Source organism: Sceloporus occidentalis, unplaced genomic scaffold (genome assembly GCF_023333645.1).
Source record: "Sceloporus occidentalis isolate IW3139 unplaced genomic scaffold, rSceOcc1.0.p SCAF_21, whole genome shotgun sequence".
NCBI classification, from domain to species: domain Eukaryota; kingdom Metazoa; phylum Chordata; class Lepidosauria; order Squamata; family Phrynosomatidae; genus Sceloporus; species Sceloporus occidentalis.
The window spans coordinates 15,020,475-15,042,437 of record NW_028317001.1 but is presented as its reverse complement, the minus strand read 5'-3'; positions in this window follow the sequence as shown (position 1 = coordinate 15,042,437).

Sequence of the window (21,963 nt, the reverse complement as noted above, 5' to 3'; positions counted from 1 at the left end):
AAATTGGAATTTTGTAATTGTGCTGGCCAAATGGCTGTAATAAAGTTATATTATTTATTTAGGGGGAAAGCAAAATACACAGACACACATACTATATATATATAAGTGTTCATGCGCACACACAAGATCTAGGTAGCAAAGGTGGGAGTAGTGAATAGATGTAAGGCTTTGTTAAAGGTATTTATTACCTATCCAGAGCTTTATTCCAATTGTTGGAATGGGGAGAGGTCAGTAGTTCCTGCGACAATTGGGGTTGGTGAGTGCATTGAGGTGCTTAGCCAAGAAAACAAACAGAGTGTCTGTAACTGGATTGACACTGAAGCACAGCAAGTTGGGCCTGATATTTATACTGAAATTGGTGCTTAGGGCAGAAACTGAGGGTTCGGAAAGGTTTATAGCTCTTTAGAATATTTCCTGTGAGGGGAAAGCATGGCATGAACACGAATTGAATGCAGTGTGTGTTTGATGCAAATACCTCAGACAAAGACCACACTGCCTCTCAGGTCCTTGTTGGCTCTGAATTTCGATTGCGTTCACAATCCAATGTACACTACAATCTGAGGGTGACGCTCCCAGATGCAGCTCAACAATAACATGGCAGAGTATGGAAGCAAATATCTAGATATAGGTATTGGCAATACACAGACCACTTTCCACACTTAAAAATAAGTCACAGACACAGTAGATTTCATTCAAGTCCTTGGAGGTTCTTTGTCTTGAGTTACAAAATAATACAAATGAATAAATGAATAATTTATTACGGCACATGGCCAACTTAAAAAAAAAAGAAGAAGTAAAAACAAGTATTACAAAGAATCACAATAAGTAAACTGCATCCTAGCAATAAGGGTAAAATCAGTTCATAAAATGAAATCCTAAACCTTGCAAGTAAAAATTGTCCCAAATAACTTTAAGAAATATAGACTTAAAACAGTAGACTGACTCTATGTCATAATTATTTCAAGATAGAATTATAGAATAATAAAGTTGAAAGAGACCGCAAGAGTCTAACCCCCTGCCATGCAGGAAATCCAAATCAAAGCATGCCCAGCAGATGGCCATCCAGCCTCTGCTTGAACACCTCCAAGGAGGGAGACTCCCCTACACTCCAGGGGAGTTTGTTCCACTGTCGAACAGCCCTTACTCTCAGGAAGTTCTTCCTAATGGTGAGTTGGAATCTCTTTTCCTGTAGCTTGCATCCATTGTTCCGGGTCCCTGTCTCTGGAGCAGCAGAAAACAAGCTTGCTCCCTCCTCAACATGACATCCCTTCAAATATTTAAACAGGGCTATCATTTCACCACTTAACCTTCTCTTCTCTAGGCTAAACATCCCCAGCTCCCTAAGTCATTCCTCGTAGGGCATGGCTTCCAGAACCTTCACCATTTTAGTCGCTGTCCTTTGGACATGCTCTAGTTTCTCCACATCCTTTTTAAACTGTGGTGCCCAGAACTGGACACAATAGTCCAGGTCGGTCCTGACCGAAGCAGAATAGAGTGTCACTATTACTTCCCTTGATCTAGACACTATACTTTTATTGATGCAGCCTAAAATTGCATTGGCCTTTTTAGCTGCTGCGTCACACTGTTGACTCATTTTCAACTTGTGGTCTATTTGGATTCCTAGATCTCTTTCACTCATAATTTCATTCAGCCAGGTGTCTCCCATCCTATATCTGTGCATTTCATTTTTCTGCCCTAAGTGCAATACCTTACATTTCTCCATGTTGAATTTCATTTTATTAGCTTTGGCCCAGCTTTCTAGTCTATTCAGGTCATCTTGAATTTTCATCTTCTCCTCTGAAGTATTAGCTACTCCTCCTAATTTGGAGTCATCTGCAAATTTGATAAGTATGCTCCCAATTTTGTCATCCAAGTCCTTGATAAAGATGTTGAATAGTGCTGGGCCCTGGACAGAACCCCACTGGACACCCCACTAGTCACTTCTCTCCAGGATGAAAAGGAGCCATTGTTGAGCACCCTTTGGGTTCGGCCGGTCAACCAATTACAAATCCATGTAACAGTTGCCTTGTCTAGCCCACATTTTACAAGCTTGTTTGCAAGAATGTCATGGGAAACCTTGTCAAAGGTCTTACTGAAATCTAGATATACTATATCCACAGCATTCCCTTCATCTACCAAGCTGGTAATTTTATCAAAAAAAGAGATCAGGTTTGTCTGGCATGACTTCTTTCTCTGAAACCTGTGTTGACTTTTTGTGGTTATGGCATTGCTTTCTAGATGTTCACAGACTCTCTGTTTAATGATCTGCTCTAGAATCTTTCCTGGTATTGATGTCAGACTAACTGGACGGTATTTCATGGTTGTTTCTGCATCAGTTTCAAAAAATTTCTGTGAAAAATAATCACAGCTGCACAATATCTGGCAACTTCAACAGTTACCTGCTCCTAATAATGCAAATATTTGCAAGCTCTCCTCTCCAACTTCCATCAACTTCACCATCTCTTGTTCACACACCAATCCAATCCACACCGATTCGCATGTGAGCTGTATACTGTATTGGCTGTGAGTCATCTCCTGGAACCAAACAGCATGAAGTGACCTCTGCAGTTGGTTTGCATCATGCCTTGGGCTCCAACTCTGTACTTTATGGCAGTCTCACAGGATATGATGCCACCTGTCAATCAAAGTATTTTTGCACATTTTTAATGGAACATTTTTTCACCAGTCCTTTCACTATCTGCTTCCACTGATTCCCTCAAGGCAGTCCCCATCCAGTCTCTTCTTTGCTAGCTGCTATAAGTAAGGATACAATCGTTCCATGGATTTAGGTTATCTGCAACAGGATCATGCTCGGGTCACTCACACCAACTTTATTAATTTACTGTCAAATAGGGAAGGGTAAATGGGGGCTAAATCTGGGGGTAACACCCTCCTCTCTTAACTCTGATTTTCATTTATCTGTCATTGTCCTTCTTTACAGAAAAACTTGTGAGTCAAGAGAGAGTCCACACAGCAGAGAAGCCATTCAAATGCCAGCATTGTGGGAAAAGTTTTTCTACGAAGTCACACTTAGTGACACATCTGAGAGTCCACACAGGAGAGAAGCCATTCAAATGTCAGCATTGTAGGAAAGGTTTTTATTTGAAGTCAATCCTAGTGACACATCAGAGAGTCCACACAGGAGAGAAGCCATACAAATGCCAGCATTGTGGGAAATGTTATTCTCAGAGGTCAAACCTAGTGAGACACAAGAGCATCCACACAGGAGAGAAGCCATACAAATGCCAGCATTGTGGGAAAGGTTTTTCTTGGAAGTCACATCTTTTGGAACATCACAGGATCCACACAGGAGAGAAGGCATACAAATGCCAGTATTGTGGGAAATGTTTTTCTGGGAATTCAGACCTACTGAAACATCAGAGAGTCCACACAGGAGAGAAGCCACACAAATCCCAGTAGTGAATTAACATTATTTTTCTCAATAATGAATACAAAAAATATATTTTCAACCCAGTGGTGCTAAGAAAAGGCCCTTGTGATTTTGTTTGTAAGCTTTGTGTGTCGATATGTCTGTTTGTGTTCTAAAGTTGTATTTTGTTATTTTAAGGTTTTAATTGCTAATAGTATAGATAATTACTTTGGGATGTAAATTTGGCTGGAGATTGTGGGTCATGGTATAGGTTAGTTAGTTCGGGGGCTGGGATTTGTTATAGATGTGTAGAATAGTTATGGGAATGATAAACTTTTGCAATGTGTGGGATGTTGGCTGAAGAAAGTTGGGGGCAGGTATTGACAGAAAGGGCTAGTTTGTGGGAATGGCAATGGTGGCCTTATTATCTGTGGGGCAGAGACTGTGGGAATTGGAGGTGGGGGCTACGTTTTGAAGAGGGTGGTGTTTTAGGTTTTGACGTTTTAATGTATTGTTTGGATTGGAGTGGGCAGTTCTGGCTTAAACACTGGATTTCTGTGTGTTCTCAATAAAGTTCTTTGCTGTTTCAACACACTGGACTCTTTGATGCAAAGAAGTTCTGAATCTGCCCAAAACTGACCCTTTCTTCTCTCCTCAGTCCTCAGCTCCATTCCCAGCCATAAGAACAGCAGAGGCAAACACACACAGTCACACACACACATACAGGATACACAGAGAGAGCCTTCCTTTCCTGCCTTTCCCTCCTGAGTCCAGCTCTGCACCTTGGGCTCCATTGTGGTTTCCTCAAAGGAAGGTAGGAAGGGGAGGCCGCTGAACCCCCAGAGCATACCTTCCTTTCCCGCAAAGGCTCCCAGCGGAATAAGCAGCAGCAGCATCTAGGCCCTGGCAATCCCTGCGCATGCTGAGAAGTGGCATCGAGGGTGATGTTGAGGTCTGCCAGGACTAAAAGCCTAGGCGAATCCAGCAGCAGCTCAAAGACCAGTTGTGTCAGATCCGCTAGGGAGTCTGTTAAGGAACAGGGCGGACAGTAAACCCACAGAATCCCCAGACTTTCCCTAGTCTTTAAGCTGAGGTACGTACATTTGATGTGGTCCATCATACGGATAGGTATCCTGGGAAAAGCAAGATTGTCTTTATGGACCAAAGGCACTCCCCTTACCTGCTCACTGAGGGAGAACCCAGCTGGTAAGGCCTGATCCCAGGTGGCTGAGCTATCATCATCCAGCCAGGTCTCCGTGAAACAAGACAGGTCAGCCTCTTGGTCCAGTAGGAGATCACGGACTATGTGTGTTTTATTTTTGACTGACCTGGCATTACACAAGAGCAGGGAAAGGTTCTGTGGCTGGTTTGGTATGCTCTCCAGCCCTTTGGGGAAAGCAGGGTGAATGGAAGGGGAGAGAGATATCCTAATTGCAGCCCATCTTGCAACACAAAAGGCAGTACTTTGGAAAAGGAATAGCTTTTATTGAAGAAGAAGATACATGTAATAGAAGTCACTTTTTTGTCAGGAATTAAAGAAGATATAAACATATCCCTTTTACAACCATATGAATCCACCCCATTCCATTTACCAATCAAGCTAATTAATTGGATATCCCTTTCCCGCACAGTGTTCTCCCGCCCTTTTCTGCGCAGGGTCCTCCCATCCGGGATTCTGGCAGCTTTCCTAAAAGCAATTAAGCTCTCATGTGCCTTTTCTCAACCACTGCACCTGTGGCCTTGGACCACAGAACTCAGCCACACAACGGTTTAATTAATATTATGGCTTAACTATATATATATAGTTAATATATATATCCCCATCAATCCCAATCTAGTATGATACCATGTGAAAAGATAATAAGCATAAACCTGTAACAACATAATGCAATATAAAATACCAATAACTCTCTAGGTTCCCCCTCCTTTTACAGAGACAGTCTTTTAAACGCAAGCCTCTGTTAGAAGGATGATTCCCATACATTCCAATCCTAGCAAAGAAGCACATTCTTTAGCCATGATCTCCCTACCTCTTTCTAGCATCTTCTATTAAAGCACATATTAAAACATATTATTTTAACCCACCATAAATCCCATCTATCTTAACTCTAATCTAAACCTAAACCTATAACCTTTATGGCATGAATCCCAAATGAATAAATGCATGAATAAAGGTATTCGTGACATATTGTGATTTCAGGCTGGTGCTCCTTACCTGAATGAGACTTGCCCATTGCAACCTGAGGCTGATGCTTCTTGCCTGAAACATTGAGACTGGCCCATTGTGACTTCAGTCTGATGCTCCTTGGATGAAGGACTGAGACAGTACTATTGTGACTTCAGGGTGGTGCTATTTACCTGAAGGATTGGGACTGGCCCATTATGTGTCAGAAACAGTGTATAAGGGTTCTGTCATAAAGAGTAAAATATTAGGGTTTGGTTATTAAAGTAGGAGTTATAGTTGTAGTTCATAGTAGGTAGTGTAGAGTGATGTGTTGTAAAAAGCATGTAGTGGGAAATGTTAGGAAGACAGAGTGGCTTTTACATGGCCTCAGAGGGAGCGATCAGGCAGACCCAGCAACATCAGGGACTGCCTGAAGGACGAGACTTCTCCCTCCTTTAATTGTCACCTTGCATCTGTATTGTATTCAATTTTTACTGTACACCGCTATGATCATTGCGGAATAGCGGTCTATAAATAAAACCTATTATTATTATTAAGGAGGGCATTTGGAGAGGGGCTGGGGTTACAGCTGGAGGCTGGTTAACAAGGAGGAGTCAAGCTGGCTTCGGAACAATGCTCTTCAAGGTGAGGCTGTCTGGGAGAAGGGAAGGGAAGTATACACAACCTTGGCTTGGGGAGGGGTTGAACAAGGTCCTTTGGATTTCAGACTTTGCAAAAACATGTTAATGGATGTTTCTGCCTGGATTCATCAATAAAGCTGCTCTTGTTTCAAATGGGTTTTATTTTTTGAGCACAGGACTAACTCCAGATCTCGCAGTTAGCAAAGTCTCACTTTTTTACCTCCAATGGAGACCCAGGAACAAGAAGAGTTCTTGGGGAACCCGGTGGTTCTGGAGATCCCGGTGGTGGAGGAGCAGGTGCCTTCTTCAGAGGAACTAGGGCCAAGCCCAAGGCTGGGAAACCTCCTGAAGCTCACACCACCCCACCCAGGCCACCACTGGAGGATTTGGGTTTCCGGCCCCAGACTGGGGAAAGGAAGGCCGTCGGGGGGCAGAGTTATAGCCTGGGACCTGGCAGTGGGGGAGTCGCTTGATAGCTGCCCCAGGAGAGAAGAACCCCAGGTAGAAGTTTATTGAATGGAGGAAGACAGAAAGGAAATAAAGGACTGTATGAAGGGGATGGTGTCCAAGTTAAAGATGTGAGACAAATGTGTGAATTCTGACTTAAACCCAAAACTGAAGAACCAAAGAACCAAGGAATGGTGTTTTAAGACAAGCTAAAGAACTAAACAAGATGGTTCCACGGAGAGCATTGATGTGAAGGAGGGATTTGGCATCTGAGACGAGGAAAGGCTGAGGAATTTGGAAGCTGAAGCGGGGAGATGTTCAGGTGTGTCGAACTATGACCGGAAAGGTTCTTTTTCTCCTGAGTCGCAATAAAGAGGAACTGACAGGACAATAGACTAATTTGAACAGAACGACCTGCCTTTGAACAGCGTGGACTGTTTGAACAGCTGTCTCCTCCCGAAAAGAAGAAGTTGAGTAATGGGCTGCAATATTGCAAGAATTTAGCAGCCAAAAGCCAGAGAGAAGAAAAGTATAAGGATCCTTGGCTTTCACCCTAATTTTGTTGGCACAAACCGCACGACGACAATGTCATCCCCAGCCTTTGAGAACAACTGATCAATGTCTGGCGGAAGGAAAGTGTGTGTGAGTATTGTATGAATGTGTGAGTGAATGAAAGAGCTCTTGATAATCAATGTTTGTATTATTTTTTGTGATTTAATAAATTTTTGCATGTAAAGTGTTTAAACCCAAATTTGGTGTCTCACTATCTGTGTTAGCCCTGCTCTGAATAAGTCAACAGAAAGAGAAATTTTCATTACACGCTCTCAGGTTAAACAGGTTGCCCTTACAAACTTGGGCATAACAAAGATGTGGAGGAGGAAGATGTCAGAGATGAACTGAGGGCAGCTGATGCTCCTTGCCTGAAGCATTGAGACTGTCCCATTGTGACTTCAGTCTGATGCTTCTTGCTTGAAGCACTGAGACTGTCCCGTTGTGACTTCAGTCTGATGCTCTTTGCCTGAAGCTTTGAGACTGTCCCATTGCGGTTTCCAAATCCTTCACCATTTTAGTCGCCCTCCTTTGGACTGGACACAATATTCCAGGTGGGGCCTGACCAGACCAGAATAGAGTGGCACTATTACTTCCCTTGATCTAGACACTATACCTCTATTGATGCAGCCTTTAATCGCATTGGCCTTTTTAGCTGCTGCATCACACTGTTGAGTCATGTTCAACTTGTGTCTACTTGATTCTTATATCCCTTTCACACGTAGTTTCATTCATCCAGGTGTCCCCCATCCTATATCTGTGCATTTCATTTTTCCGCCCTTAATGCAGTACCTTACATTTCTCTGTGTTGAATTTCATTTTGTTAGCTTTGGACCAGCTTTCTAGTCTATTCAGGTCATTTTGAATTTTGATCCTGTCCTCTGGGGTATTAGCTACTCATCTTAATTTGGTGTCATCTGCAAATTTGATAAGTATGGCCCCAATTCTGTCCTCCAAGTCATTGATAAAGATGTTGAATAGCACTGGGCCCCGGACAGAGCGCCACTGGACACCCCACTGGTCACTTCAGGATGAAAAGGAGTCATTCTTGAGCACCCTTTCAGTTTGGCCGGTCAACCAATTATAAATCCATGTAACAGTTACCTTGTCTAGCTTGTTTCATGTTTTTGTTTTATATTCTTTTTTTTAATTTTATTTTTATTTGGTTTTTCTTTTCTTTACATCCTTATTTTCAGTAATCATCAATAAAAGATCATACATATCGTCTGTACCTTCCCTTATCCCTTTCCCTTCCCTCCCTTTTCCCCCTTAAACCCCCCCACCCTCTTACCCTTCCCCTCCTTCCCCTCCCCCCTGTACACATCCTAGTACATTCCAACCTATATAGTCCTTTATAGATTACATATTACTCTTTCAATTTTCCTTTACAATCATCATCCTTCCTTTACATATATCTATATACAAGTCATTTCTTTCGCTCTTTACCTCTTTACTTCCTAATCTTCCTTTTCTTTTCTTTTCCTCTCCTTTATTTTCCTTTTACTAGTTTTCTTTTCTTCTTTCCACATAATGTATTACTATGTTCCATTCATCTTTATCCTTATCCTCTTCCTCTTTCCTTTTAACCTTTTAGACAATCTGTCTGAATCTCTCATATCTAACAATTTATTCGTCCATTCTTTTAATGTAGGGGTCTGTGTAGATCTCCATTTTTGGGCGTATAACAACCTTGCTGCTGTCACCATGTATAACACAATTTTCCAATATGTTCTTTCAGTCTCTCTTCCTATCACGCCTGTCATATTTAACAAAAATAACTCCAGGTTTTTTGGGAAATTCCTTTCCCACATTTCTTTCATTGCTTCATATATTTCCCCCCAAAACTGCTTTGCTTTGTTACAGACCCACCACATGTGGTAAAACATTCCTTCTGTTTTTCCACACTTCCAACACATTTTGTTTACCTTTTTGTACATTTTGGATAGCTTAACCGGTGTCAAATACCAAAAATAAAACATTTTAAAGAAATTTTCTTTCAGGTGCTGTGCCATGGTGAACTTATAGGTTTTCCTCCATGACAACTCCCAGTTTTCTAAGAATATATTTTGTTGTATTATTTGACTCCACTTTGTCATGTTTTCTTTAATCACTTCCTGTTCCAAATCTCTTTTTAGTAGTTCCCTATAATATTTTGTTATCTTTTTCTTTTTCTGTTTTTCTAATATTATTATGTCCAATTCATTGTTTTTTTCTCTATTCCTTCTTGCTTCATGTCTTTCTTAAATCTTTCTTCTAATTGTTTATATGCAAACCATTCTATTTCTATATTTTCTTGTTCTAATTTTTCTCTAGATTTAAGTTTTAATACCGCTTTTTCCCCTTCTTCCACAATATGCTCATATGTTATCCATTTTTCTTGTACTTTTCTAAATTGTTTTATATTCTGTTTAATTTGGTTAATTGCTATTAGTGAATTTCCAAGAGTGGCCACCAGATGGCGCACCAGGATAGAAGTTGGTGAGAAGCCAAAGGAGGCTGCAGTGCCCTGAGGATCCACAAGAGGGCGGTGTTGTATTAGGAATGTTCTTTTGTTTAAATACATTTTTATTAAATTAAAAAACATATATACATACATGCATATTCACTGCATACAAAGTCAAACATAAAACATTCTTAATTACTTACTTAACATTGACATTCTTACCTACCAACTTACAATTACACACACTTAGAAAATTAGTTCTATAATTCTTTCTTCTTCTTTCTCCGCTCTCCTCGCATCCAAATCTAATTTCTGAGACATCCCAATCATTCTTCTACCTATCATTCTGACATTCACACGACTTCCATTTCCTCCTTCTGCTGTTTGTACAAATAATAACAAATAGTGACTTTCTTTCCTTTATAATCCTGTTGTAACTACACTCGATTTCATAATATTAAAACAAAAACAAAAACAGGTAAAGCTAATGAGGTCATCCAAACTTAATCTGTTATTATTGCGGCTTCACGGATTAAACACTTTCTCTCAGCAATCTTTTACTCTCTACAATGTTTCTACTAATTATTACATTCCCTTCGATATACTATATTTACTACCTTCTCCTTAAAAGCTAATTTGCACAATGTTCCATCCCATCATTAATTGTCATTAAATGTCCAGATCTTCTTTAGATACGCCGTTACAGGTGCCCAAGTATCATCTACTGAGTTTGTCGTTTTCCCTCTTAAAATTTGAGTAAGCTTATCCATCTCTATTGCTTCATAGAGGTTACTTAACCAATCTTCTTTGTCAGGAATCTCCTCATTCTTCCATTTCTGTGCCAGCGAGATCCTAGCTGTGGTAACTGCATAAAACAGAGTTTTACCAAAAACTTTTTCCAGGGTTTCATCAATCACATTTAGTAGATACATTTCAGGTTTCCTCTGCAATGGTGTTCCTAATATTTCCAATAATGTATCATTGACGATATCCCAATATTTCCCCACCTTCATACAGGACCACCAAGAATGGAAGAAAGTGCCAGGATCCCTTTTACGCTTCCAACATAAATTACAACTTTTAAAATACGTTTTTGAGATTTTTTCTGGTATTCAGATACCAGCGGTAATAAAGTTTGTAACAGTTTTCTCTGATTCGCTGAGATACTGTCTGCTTTTTAACATTCTGCCATACTTTTTCCCAGTTTACTAAATCTAGATTGTGTCCGATGTTTTGTGCCCATTTTACGATCACTTCTTTAATGGTTTCAGTCTCCATACTTTCTCTCAGTAAGATGTTATAAAGTTTCCCAATCAATCCTTTTTTCCCTGCGATAATAATCTTAAATATTTCAAGTCCTTCGTTTTTCCCCACAAAGCCCATACTCTTTTTATCCCATTGAAATCTCTCAAAAATCTGCCTGTAGGGGAACCAGCCAATCCTAAATCCTTCCAACTCTAACTCTTCTCGGGTTTTTAACTTCACTCCTCCAGCGTGAGATTTTAATAATATCTTATATGTGAGCCAATTTTCATTCTGGATGGTCTCCCTCCTCTGTAACGATTCCCTGGGAGAAACCCAGTCGGGCAGTTTTTGAACCCAGCGCTTTTTATATCTTTTCCGGACATCCAGTAGAGACCTTCTAATACAGTGATTATTAACATCGGGGTTAACTTTCTCTTTATCATATATAAGGTAAGCGTGCCATCCGAATTGGAGGCTCGCCCCCTCAATCACCAAAAGGTTGGCATTCTCCAATGTAATCCACTCCCTCAACCATGACAAACAACATGAATCGTAATATAATTCTAAATTTGGTATCGCTAATCCACTTCTTAGTTTAGTGTCCTGTAAAATTTTTAGTCTAGATCTAGGTTTTTTCTCTTGCCAAATAAAAGATGAAATTTCTTTATGCCAATTTTTAAATGTTTTTTCCTTTATCGAGATTGGAATCATTTGAAAATAAAATATCAACCTTGGTAATATTGAGAGTTTTATTGCCTCCATCCTGCCAAAAAATGATAACTTGGTTCTACTCCATCTTCTCATATCTTTCTTAATTGTTTCCCATATTATCTTGTAATTTTTATCAAATAAGTTTATGTTGCTATTGGTCAAATTTATTCCCAGGTATTTAGCTGTTTTTTGAATCTGTATGCCCGTCTGGGGATATGTCTGTTTAAGTTTTAAAGTTATATTTTGTTAAGTGTTGGTTTTAATTGCTATTAGTATATTTCTTTGCTTTAGTTTATAAATTTGGCTGGGGATTATGGGCTGTGGAATAGGTTAGCTAGATAGAGGGGTGGGATTTGTTGCAGCTGGCTAGAATAGTTAAGGGAATGATAGCTTTTGGAATTCGTGGGATGTTGGATGAAGAAAGTTGGCAGTGAGTATTAACATAAAGAGGGCTAGTTTCTGGGCATGGCAAAGGGGGCTTTTTTACCTATGAGGCGTAGACTGTGGGAATTGGAGGTGGGGGCTAGGTTTGGAAGAGGTTGGAGTTTTTGGTTTTAGGGATCTTTGGCTTTGGGAGGGCAGCTCTGATTTAAAAGCTGAATTTCTCACTATGTGTTCTTAATAAAGTTCTTTGCTGTTTCAACACACTGGACTCATTGATGGACAGAAGTTGTGAATTTGCACAAAATTGACACTTTCTTTTCTCCTCAGTCCTCAGCTCCATTCCCAGCCATAAGAACAGAGGCAAACAGACAAACACACACACAAACACACACTCACACTCAGAGAAACAGAACTATATGTACAAAGCAGAGCCTTCCCAGCCTTTCTCTCCTGAGTCCAGCTCCGCTGGTTGGGCTCCATTCTGGAAGGAAGGAAAGAAGGACAGAAGGAAGGAAGGAAGGAAAGAAGGGCGTACTCCTTCCCTTCTTCCAAAGGCTGAGAGTGGAATAAGCAGCAGCAGCAAGGGCCTTGCGATCCCTGCGCATACTCAGGAGGGGCCTTTGGTTGCTAATGTGCATGCAGAGTTTCAGCCTCTGAAGCCATTGCTGCCTTCACAGCCTGCTCTGAGGGAGGGAAGTGGAGGAGAGCCCTTGCTCTTTTGAAGGATTGGCTGGAGGGTCTTCTGGGGGGGGGGGTGGAGGGTTGTAAGAAGGAATGAAACCCCGATTTCCCCCCAAAGAAAGGCAGGGGACCTGCCAGTCCGCCTCTCCCTCTTTCCTTCCCTGCTCCCTCCTTCGGAAGGTCCTTGGGGCCCAGGTACTTGGGAGGTTATTATGAGAAAAGAGGGCAGGGGGGACCCTTGGAGAGAGGCATGGCCATGGAGGGGAGGGGGATCTGAAGGTAAAAAGGGGTTTGAGGAGCCCCCTTCCTCCTGGAAAGTGGGGCAGAGGAGAGACCCTCCCTTCTGATGCCTCATTTGGGGGAGATTTTTGTGCCAAATAAAGAACATCACACAGCATAGGCTTCAATAGCATTAGATCAATCAATCATTTTTTTTAATTAATGCTTAAGCCAAAGGCCATTCACATGATTAAAATGTAAAATTGGTTACAGAAATTCAGAATTATAAAATGCTCCATCAAATAGCTAACATCCAAATTTTATACATTAAATATAATAAAATTCCAGACATTTAAATAAAACAACATTAAAAAGAACTTCAATGTTTAGATAAGATCATCTTCATGACAATTAACTGCTATGTCCACTATTATCCTTGCCCGAATTTGGATTGCTGCTGAGGCAAACAGTGAAACCTTATAAGTTACCTGAGAATCACTATCAGACAGGAGAAAAAAAATCTTTTAAGAAGTGCTATTAGACTGTAAATTGGACAGAATAGATCCCATAAATTTAGTTCTTGGATCAGTATATAGTGAGCAAAAAAGCAGATAATGTGGCAAGTCCTCGATTTCTGGGGCTCCACAAATACATAAACGGGGATCCGTAGGTCTGTGTGAATATCTACCATGAATCATGGCTGAAGGCATTGTTTGGAAACAAAGAGCTGTAAAAGCCTGCCTAAGCTTTGGGAATGTAAGCTTCCTTAGGTAAACAGCCATCTGATGGTCCAATTTATATAATCTAAACCATTTGGAAAATTTTGAATTGTTAATAGCCAGTCTATCCAGATACACATCATGGTTAAAAATGTATTCATGAAGCTTCTCTCTTGAATTCCAGGTAGAAGGATTTTCAGTTATGATTCAAGCAACCTATTGTATCTTAAACTCCAGACTTTGCAGCTTGGTAAATGTTGGAAACACAATTTAGGAAAAACCTTAACCAGAGAACCTATTACAGATCTTCAGTAGTTAAATAAAGCAAATTGAATATGAGTTCTGATGGAAGGGAGGAAGATCTCAGCCCAAACCAAAGCTGCAGGTGTTTCAGGTGAAAGTAGAAGCAATTTCTTGAAAGATGTATTCTGGATGGCCTCCAGTTTCACCAATTGGGAATCATCCCATCCCCACACAAGCGCCATATAGGATCTGAGCTATAACTTTAGAGCTGGTGCGACCAGATGACCCCCTGCCTGGTTGTAGGATCTAAGGATTGCTCCAATAGATCTCAAAGCCATTGCTCTACTAGCTTCTATGTGGGACCATTTTAATAGGTCCTCTGCCCCCAACGGAGGGAATAGTGACCTTCAGCCCAACCTTGACCAGGAAACGATCCATGGTCCATGGCAATGCGGAGATATGGACTACCTCCACCCACGGATGTGCCTGTTCCGTACAGAAGACCACAGCGAGAGTATGACCTGCACAATGCGTGGGATCAGAGATTGTGATGATCTCCTGGGGTCCAAGCAGCCAAACCACAGCCCTGTTATGGCTCTTAGCCCAGCAGACCCTTAAATTCCTTAAATCACGCTGCCTCCACCCAGTGAATTATAAAAGGATTTCCCTTAAACTACACTGGAACCGGTTAAGGAACCTTATTTCTACTTCTTTACTTATCTTCCCAAGCATCAACCGAGCCAAGACACGTGTAAAAGGAGAGTCGAGCAGTAGATACTCCAAGGAGATATGTATTATAAATAATAAATATAAGTAAATTATAAGTCATGCAAGATATTTCATACAAGGGATTAAAACAAATAAATAAACCCAAGCATCCAATTCTGAAACTAACTTCCAAGATCCACTTTTTAACTCTCTCTCTCTCGATCTCCAACTGACACAATTCCCCCAACTGTCTCTTGGTCTCTCAGGCCTTATATCTCCTTCTGACGGAAGCTTCCAGAAGAACCTTTATCTTGCTCTCTGATTGGTCAAGTGAGCCTTCCGTAGCAGTGATGTCATTCTGCATTTGCATAAACCTCCCTTTACTGCCTGAAGAAGATCTCAATTGACTGGAGCCTTGTTATTACAACAACAACAACAACAACAACAACAACAACAACCTCTCTTTTCATTGGAAGAGATTCACAACTATACCTTGTTTCCTGGTTGGGAAGAACAGGAGGATTCCAGAGGTTTCCATTTCTATTAAGATTAGGAGCTCCCAAATTTCCATGGAAGAGGTTTCCTAAGGCATGTGCCAGGACAGAGCGGGGAACGGGGGGCTCCTAATGGGCGAATGGCCCTTTGTCAGCTGAACCTGGAGCTCAGGGTCCCTAAAAAGAGGAGGTGCTCAGGCCCCCAGAATCCCCTCTGAGCCTCCAGGAGAGCAAGACTCACGGAAGGGACAGTCTGCGAGGGGCTAAGAGCCGCTTGGACCAAACCTTGAGGGCCCTTTCCCAAAAGCTGGCCAGGATTGGTTTCAGGGGCTGGCATTTTCCTCTCAGAGGACCATCAGGATCTCAGAGACCACTCCCCATTTTGGATTTTGTTTTTTTACTCTGCTGCCCTCAGTGGAAACTTGCTTGCTCCTAAGGTGCCATGGAGGTGAGCATGGAACGTACAGGGAAGATAGCGTTTGCAGTCTTTTCCACCATTAAGCTTACCTTGTGTTGTCTTCAAGCCTGTCAAAAGAGAGCAGGAAAGTAATCGGGAGGAGAAAGCAAAGCCCCACATTTGCTCCCATAAGCTCCCCTGAAGCTTTTCCCAGCATGCCCTGGTCCTCAGTCTCCCTCCCAGGCTCCTCTGTTTCCTAGAGAGATGGAAACATTCAAGGGAGAGTCTTTGGGAGTCAAGGCAAGCTCTCCTCTGCTTCCCCAAGGCCTCCTTCTCCATCCACTGCTGGTCTTTGGAAGGGAGACCTAGACTGCTCTTGGGAAAGTTACTTTTGGAGGGACAGGGACTCCCAAAACCTCCCAGTCTGGCTCTAACCTTAAGGACTTCAAATCTCTGCAATGAACTGGGCCAGGTCTTATGCCAGGAGTGGGAATCCTGTGGCCCTCGCTCCGTATCCCCATTAAGAAAAAGACTGAATCTCCATGACTGGTGCTATGTTTCATACTATTGGGATGGGCAGCCAGGAAAACAGAATGCTTCAAAGAATTCAAAGGTTTATTGGATGGAGATAGAAGTGTAAGATGCCTTAAAATCATATGTTCTGGATCAAAGACAGCATCAAAGGGGGCTCTGATAGTTTTACAGGACAGAATCTGGATAGACACTTCCTCCAAACAAAAAGTATTTCGCACTTCCACTCTCTCATTTTTGGAAATGCTGATGCCTCAAGGGCTGGATCCTAAGCAAAATAGAGAGAAGGTTTGAACTGCAATTCAGAGGTCAAGGTTTGTATGTGGTTTTTGATGCAATTTACTATTTTCAAGGTCCAACTGTATAAATGATTTAATTTTTTTTAAATGCCTTTGCATTGTTTTGAATTTGTACTGTATTAAATGTATTGTCAGCCACCCTGAGTCCCTATATTGGGAGAAAGGATGGATGTATATAAATAAAATATATAAACTGGAGATCCCTTGAAGATCCATGGGTTTCTTGGTGTAAATAGCCCTCCACCAATAGAGACAGAGACTGAAGAAGTCTGTCCAGAATTGCTAGGGGTCATTTTTGGAACCTGGGTTGTATCTCCATTGCCCAAACCTAGCACTTTCACACCATGAAATTTGATACCCAGAATCCTGGGATTTCCTCTTTCAGGTACTTAGAACTATATAGCAACTCATGAAGGACTGCACTGGGGTTCTCTACCAAGCATCCAGTTCTAAGCACCCCATTCCCAGGTTTCTCTAGGGTGGATCCACAGCTGGTAACATGGCACCAAACTAGTACAATTGGATAATATGTATAGGACTTTGGTTGCCTACTTTCTGGTGTCCCTCCATCTCTCTTATAGGGCTGTGAATTCAGGTCCTGAGGTTTGTGAGCTAAAACCTAGGACCTGGGGAAGGGCCTCTAGCGATCTCATTCAGCCTAATGCATAAATTACTAACCACAGTCGCTCACAGTTTGTCATTCAAATCTACTCAATATACTTTCCTGTGTAGAAATGAAGAGAGAAATTTCTGTTCTCAGATCAAGGGGAAATGAGAGCATTATTCTTTCTCATTTGCTTGGAGAGACAGGATAAAAAGCGTGAAGTCGAAGGCTTTCATGGCTGGCTTCCATAGCTTTTTGTGGGTTTTTCAGGCTATGTGGCCATGTTGTAGAAGAGTTTCTTCTGACGTTCATCTTCAGAGATGCCAGCCACAGATGCTGATGAAACATCAGGAAGAAACTCTTCTAAAATATGGCCACATAGCCCCAAAAATCCACAAAAAACTAAGGATAAATGCATTTAATTTGGCCTCCTTCTTTCTAGCCAGATGGCGAATGCAGAGTATAGTAGTGAGCCCTTGTACCACCACAACTGAGAGAAAGCAAGAAACTAAACCAATCCATAGACCCCTGCAATTTTTCTAGTAGAAGAAACCAATGACCTAAGCCTCGCAAATTATAATAAGCTACTGCTCTCACATCCGATCTGGATGTTTGCACAGAGCCCTTTCCTCTTTCCTGGAATTGGGCTCCCTCCAAAATGGAGAAGAGGCAGCCTCATCTCCTGTCTGAAGATCATGCATGAAAACTGGAAGCTCAATGCCAGGCCCTGATGTATCGTATCTTTACTGCCACGTGTAAAAAGGGCAAGGAAAAACACCTGTTACAGGAGAAGAAAGCAAATAAAGACTGAAAGGTCCTGAGGAGGAGGAGGAGGAGGAGGAGGAGGAGGAGGAGGAGGAGGAGGAAGGCTTAGAGGAAGGTCCTGAGGAGGAGGAGCAGAGAGTCCTCTGGAGGATTCTCCAGAGGACGAATAAGGAGAAGAAGAAGGGGCTCCTGAGCATACGCAGAGGCCTCTGGGGGAGAAGCCACAAAGAGAAAGCTCCTGGTTGTAACTTATTATTACTATTATTAGTAGTAGTAGCATTAGTATTATTAAATTTTATTTATTTATAAAGACATGGAAAGACGTATTTATAAAGAGTATCTCAGTGAGTCTCTATATTAAAGCATCAGGAAAGATTTTAGCTGTTGTTAAGGTTTGAAAATGCTGTTTGGGGTCCCTTCTGACTTTGGGGCCCTTTCATCCTCCATTTTGGGTTCCCTGAAGGCCTGAAACTGCCAAGCGCTCAGGCAGAGGCAGCCATTTTGTGTCCCAGCGGCCATTTTGTGTTCTGGAGGCCATTTTATTGTCTGCTTGTGACTGTTGGGAATAATGTTCCAGAACCTTCTCTGAGGCTTCAGTTGAACAGAGGCCTCTCTCTCTCTCCTGAGGCTCCAGAGTCAGAAGGAGGCCAGGCTCCTTGGGCCAAAAGGAAGGAAGTGTGTCGCTTTGTGTCGCTTTTGTGTGTCTTTTCTGAGAGGGTTTTTTTATTACACAGCTGTGCTCCTTCTGGGGAACATGGGTTTTAAAAGGGATCAGAAATAGGAAGATAGTCTTAATACAAGCCTTATTCTTATTCTTCACAAACATTGGGCTTTGGCTTCTAAGAGGAGGCTAGTCCCCCAAAAGAGGTCAAAAGTAGCTCCTTTGGGAGGTTTTAAAAGCCTCCCCAGTTTCCTTATTAATAGATTTTCAGGGAAGAAGGAAGGAGACAGATCAGAATAACTCATATTACCAAGAATGAAACAAACAAACATAGAAGCAAACAAGAACAACAAAAATAAGGATTAGACAGAAAAGCAAACTGCTTTTATTTAAAAAAGCAAAACCATTTTTACCAGGATAAAAGTACGAATTGGGTTCTTCTATCCTTTATAACCGACTGAGGCTGTATCTGCACTTCAGAAATAATCTGGTTGGAAACCACTTTTTTTCTTTTGTAATTTGTTTATAAACAATCCTTTACAAACAAAAATGAAAAAACAACATACCAAGACATTTGCATAACAAATACAACTACAACACCAAAAAAGTACAAATACCTATAACATAGACATACAACATGCAATAAATAACATCCTGATATACAAAACTGTCAGAAATGTACTATTAAGTTACTTCCCAGTTAAGCTAAGATGACCCTTTTATTTAATTTACTTAAATTCCTACAAGGTATCGATATGTGTTAAACCTCTAATGTTCATGTAGACTTTCCATATGATATCTGGGATTGTAAATTAATAATTAGTATTACAAAATAAATCAAAGCATGACCAGTTCTCTTTAGTTTTCTCAACTGGTTTATCCCTCATGATTGCGGTTAAAATGTCCAATCCCTTTGCTTCTCTTAGTTTAATTATCCACTCCTCTATTTTAGGAATTTGGATGTTTTTCCAATACTGTGAGTGACCATCTACAAAATTAGTCTGGAAAATCTTTTAGCTACTTCCTTTTCCAGTTTACATGTCATATTGAGCAAAACGATCAAAGGGTTTAAAGGTATTTCTTCCTGTAAATGCCATCAAAGAAAATGCCATCAAAGAAAACCATTATCCTGAAACATGGAAACAAGCTAATATAACTTTGCTGTTAAAACAAGATAGAGATGCAACTGAGGTAAAGAGCTTTAGGCTAATTTCCTTATTAAATGTGGATTATAATTTATTTCCTATGACTTTGGCCCATAGACTCAAAAAAGTTCTTAAACACTGGATTCATAAGGACAAGTCAGTGGTAATATACAAAACGTCTGAAATATAATTGAATATTTTCAAAGGGACAACGAAAAAAAACACTTATCTTCTTAGAAAAGGCCTTCAAAAATATAGGATGGGATATGTTATTTGTGACACTTGAAAAATGGAAATAGGAGCTTCTTATTATAGATGGATAAAGGCAATGTATAAAGATCAAAGACTAATTGTTAACTATAAAAACCAAAAGAGTTTAAGATTTCTAAAGGTAAATGGCAAGCTTTCCCACTATCACCCTTTTTCTTCATTCTGATCCTAGAAGCACTGAATAATAGGATAGGATTAGACAATAAGATCAATGGGATAAAAATTAAAAACAACTGAGTTTAAAATGAGAGTCTTCTCAGACGACATTTGTATTCCCTGGAGAACCCAGAAAAGAGCACAAGACAATTGATGGATGTAATAGTGGAATTGGAATATGTTTCAGGACTAAAAGTAAAGAGAGACAAAGCAATATTAATAACAAAAAATATGGGGAAAAGGAAGAATAAATCCTGGAAGAAATCAGTGGATTTAAAGTGGGAAAGAAAGTTAAATATCTAGGAATAAATTTAACAAATAAAAACTCATATCGATTTCCCAATAACTATGAGACACATGGAAGGAAATCAGAAAAGACCTAGAAAAATGGGGGAAATTACACTTATTGCTATTAGGAACAATATCACTGATCCAAATGAGTTTCCTTCCTGAAATACTGTTTCTGTTCCAAGCGATACCCATCATCCAGAATGAAAAACCATTGAATCTATGGCAAAAGGAAATCTCAAAATTAATTTGGAATTAAAAAAGAGCCAGGATAAAAACGAAAATACCTTGTGATGACAAAAGTAGAGGAGGGCTGGGTTTACCAAACTGAAAACTTTATTATGCTGCTTGTTGTTTAGTTTGGATTAGAGAATGGGTTTTGTTAGAGAATGAACAGTTGTTATGTCTGGAGGGTGAACATTGAAGATTTGGGTGGAATGGATACCTAATTTACGGTAAAGAGAAAGTTCATAAAGAAAGCACAAATCATTTAGTAAGAAAAGCTCTACTGAAGATCTGGGGAAAAACAAGTGTAGAATATGTCCAAAAATCCCTTTATGGTGTTTGCCGCATGAGGCTCTTTTTGGAAGGAAGGGTATCCAGAAAACTAAATGGTTGAGATACAAGGATGTCCTGAAAGAATCGCAAGGAAAACTAGAGATCAAAACACAAGAAGAACCTAAAGAATCTGTCCTAGATTGTCACTGGTATCTTTATCATCAAATGAGGGAGAGGTTTAAAATAGATGTGAAATTAGAAGGAATACAAAATGCAAAATGGTAATTGTGGAAGCCATGCTCCATGTTCATTCCATGCCTAATGAGAGTGTTGGGTGCGAGGCATTGGAGAAGCCTCCAGCTGTGTTTCTCTAGCCAGAAGCCAAAGGAAGGCATTCTCCTCTGAGGGCCACTGGGGAGGTCAGGAGGTTTCAGCAGATGATGCGCTCATTTCACATCTAGCTACAGGGACATAGCCAGGGTCCTCCCCAATTCCCCATCCCCTGACCCCCCTCCACTCTCACAAGGCATGGAGTGTCAGGACCATGGTGAACAGGTCTGAGGAAATGACATGCATGTGGCCACTAGATGGAGCTGTTGTGGAAGTCATTGACAGCTCTAGTGGCAGTTAGATGTGTCAGCATTTAAACAGTGCATCATTGGAATGTTGATGCAACTGTCAACTGTCATTCTCAACTGTCACTGAGGAAGAGTCAGACAGTGTGTGCCTGAGAGTGGGTTGTTTCTGGTGTGGATGGTGGAGGGTGTCGATGTATATAGTGTTGTACACAGTGGAACTTCTTATATGAATAAAAGCGTCATCTGAGAGAAGATTACAGTGTCTCTTTGCTCACTGAGAAAGCGACAGGTGTTTCTTCAGCTCACAAGATACTGACTACAGTCAAGGTGGAGAATCTGGCACCATACGTTAACATGTTGCCTCACGTGCTGCACAATATAGCAACATCAAAAGCATTTTAACATGGAGTATCTGTTGTGTAAGGGAGTTGCAGTGAATCTATGCTAGCTCCATGGGGCTTTGTTTCGTGCAAACAAACAAAGAGGGAGGAAAGAGATACCCACCTCTGCATTGGCCCAAAGGAGGCATATGTCACCTGCGTATCTCACTAGCACCATACTGTTCTCTGTGTCTATGAGTGATGCAGGATTTCTTGACAAATCAAGCCTAACCCTAGTCTCTTTTCTCAGGAACTTCATCTTGTCCTCCTTGTACACAGTTTTGGGCTATATTTTGCTGGAAGTGACCCAAGTGCAAGACCACCAGGACCCCTTTCCACCTAATGGCCAACACAGAGGCCAAGCAGAGAAAGT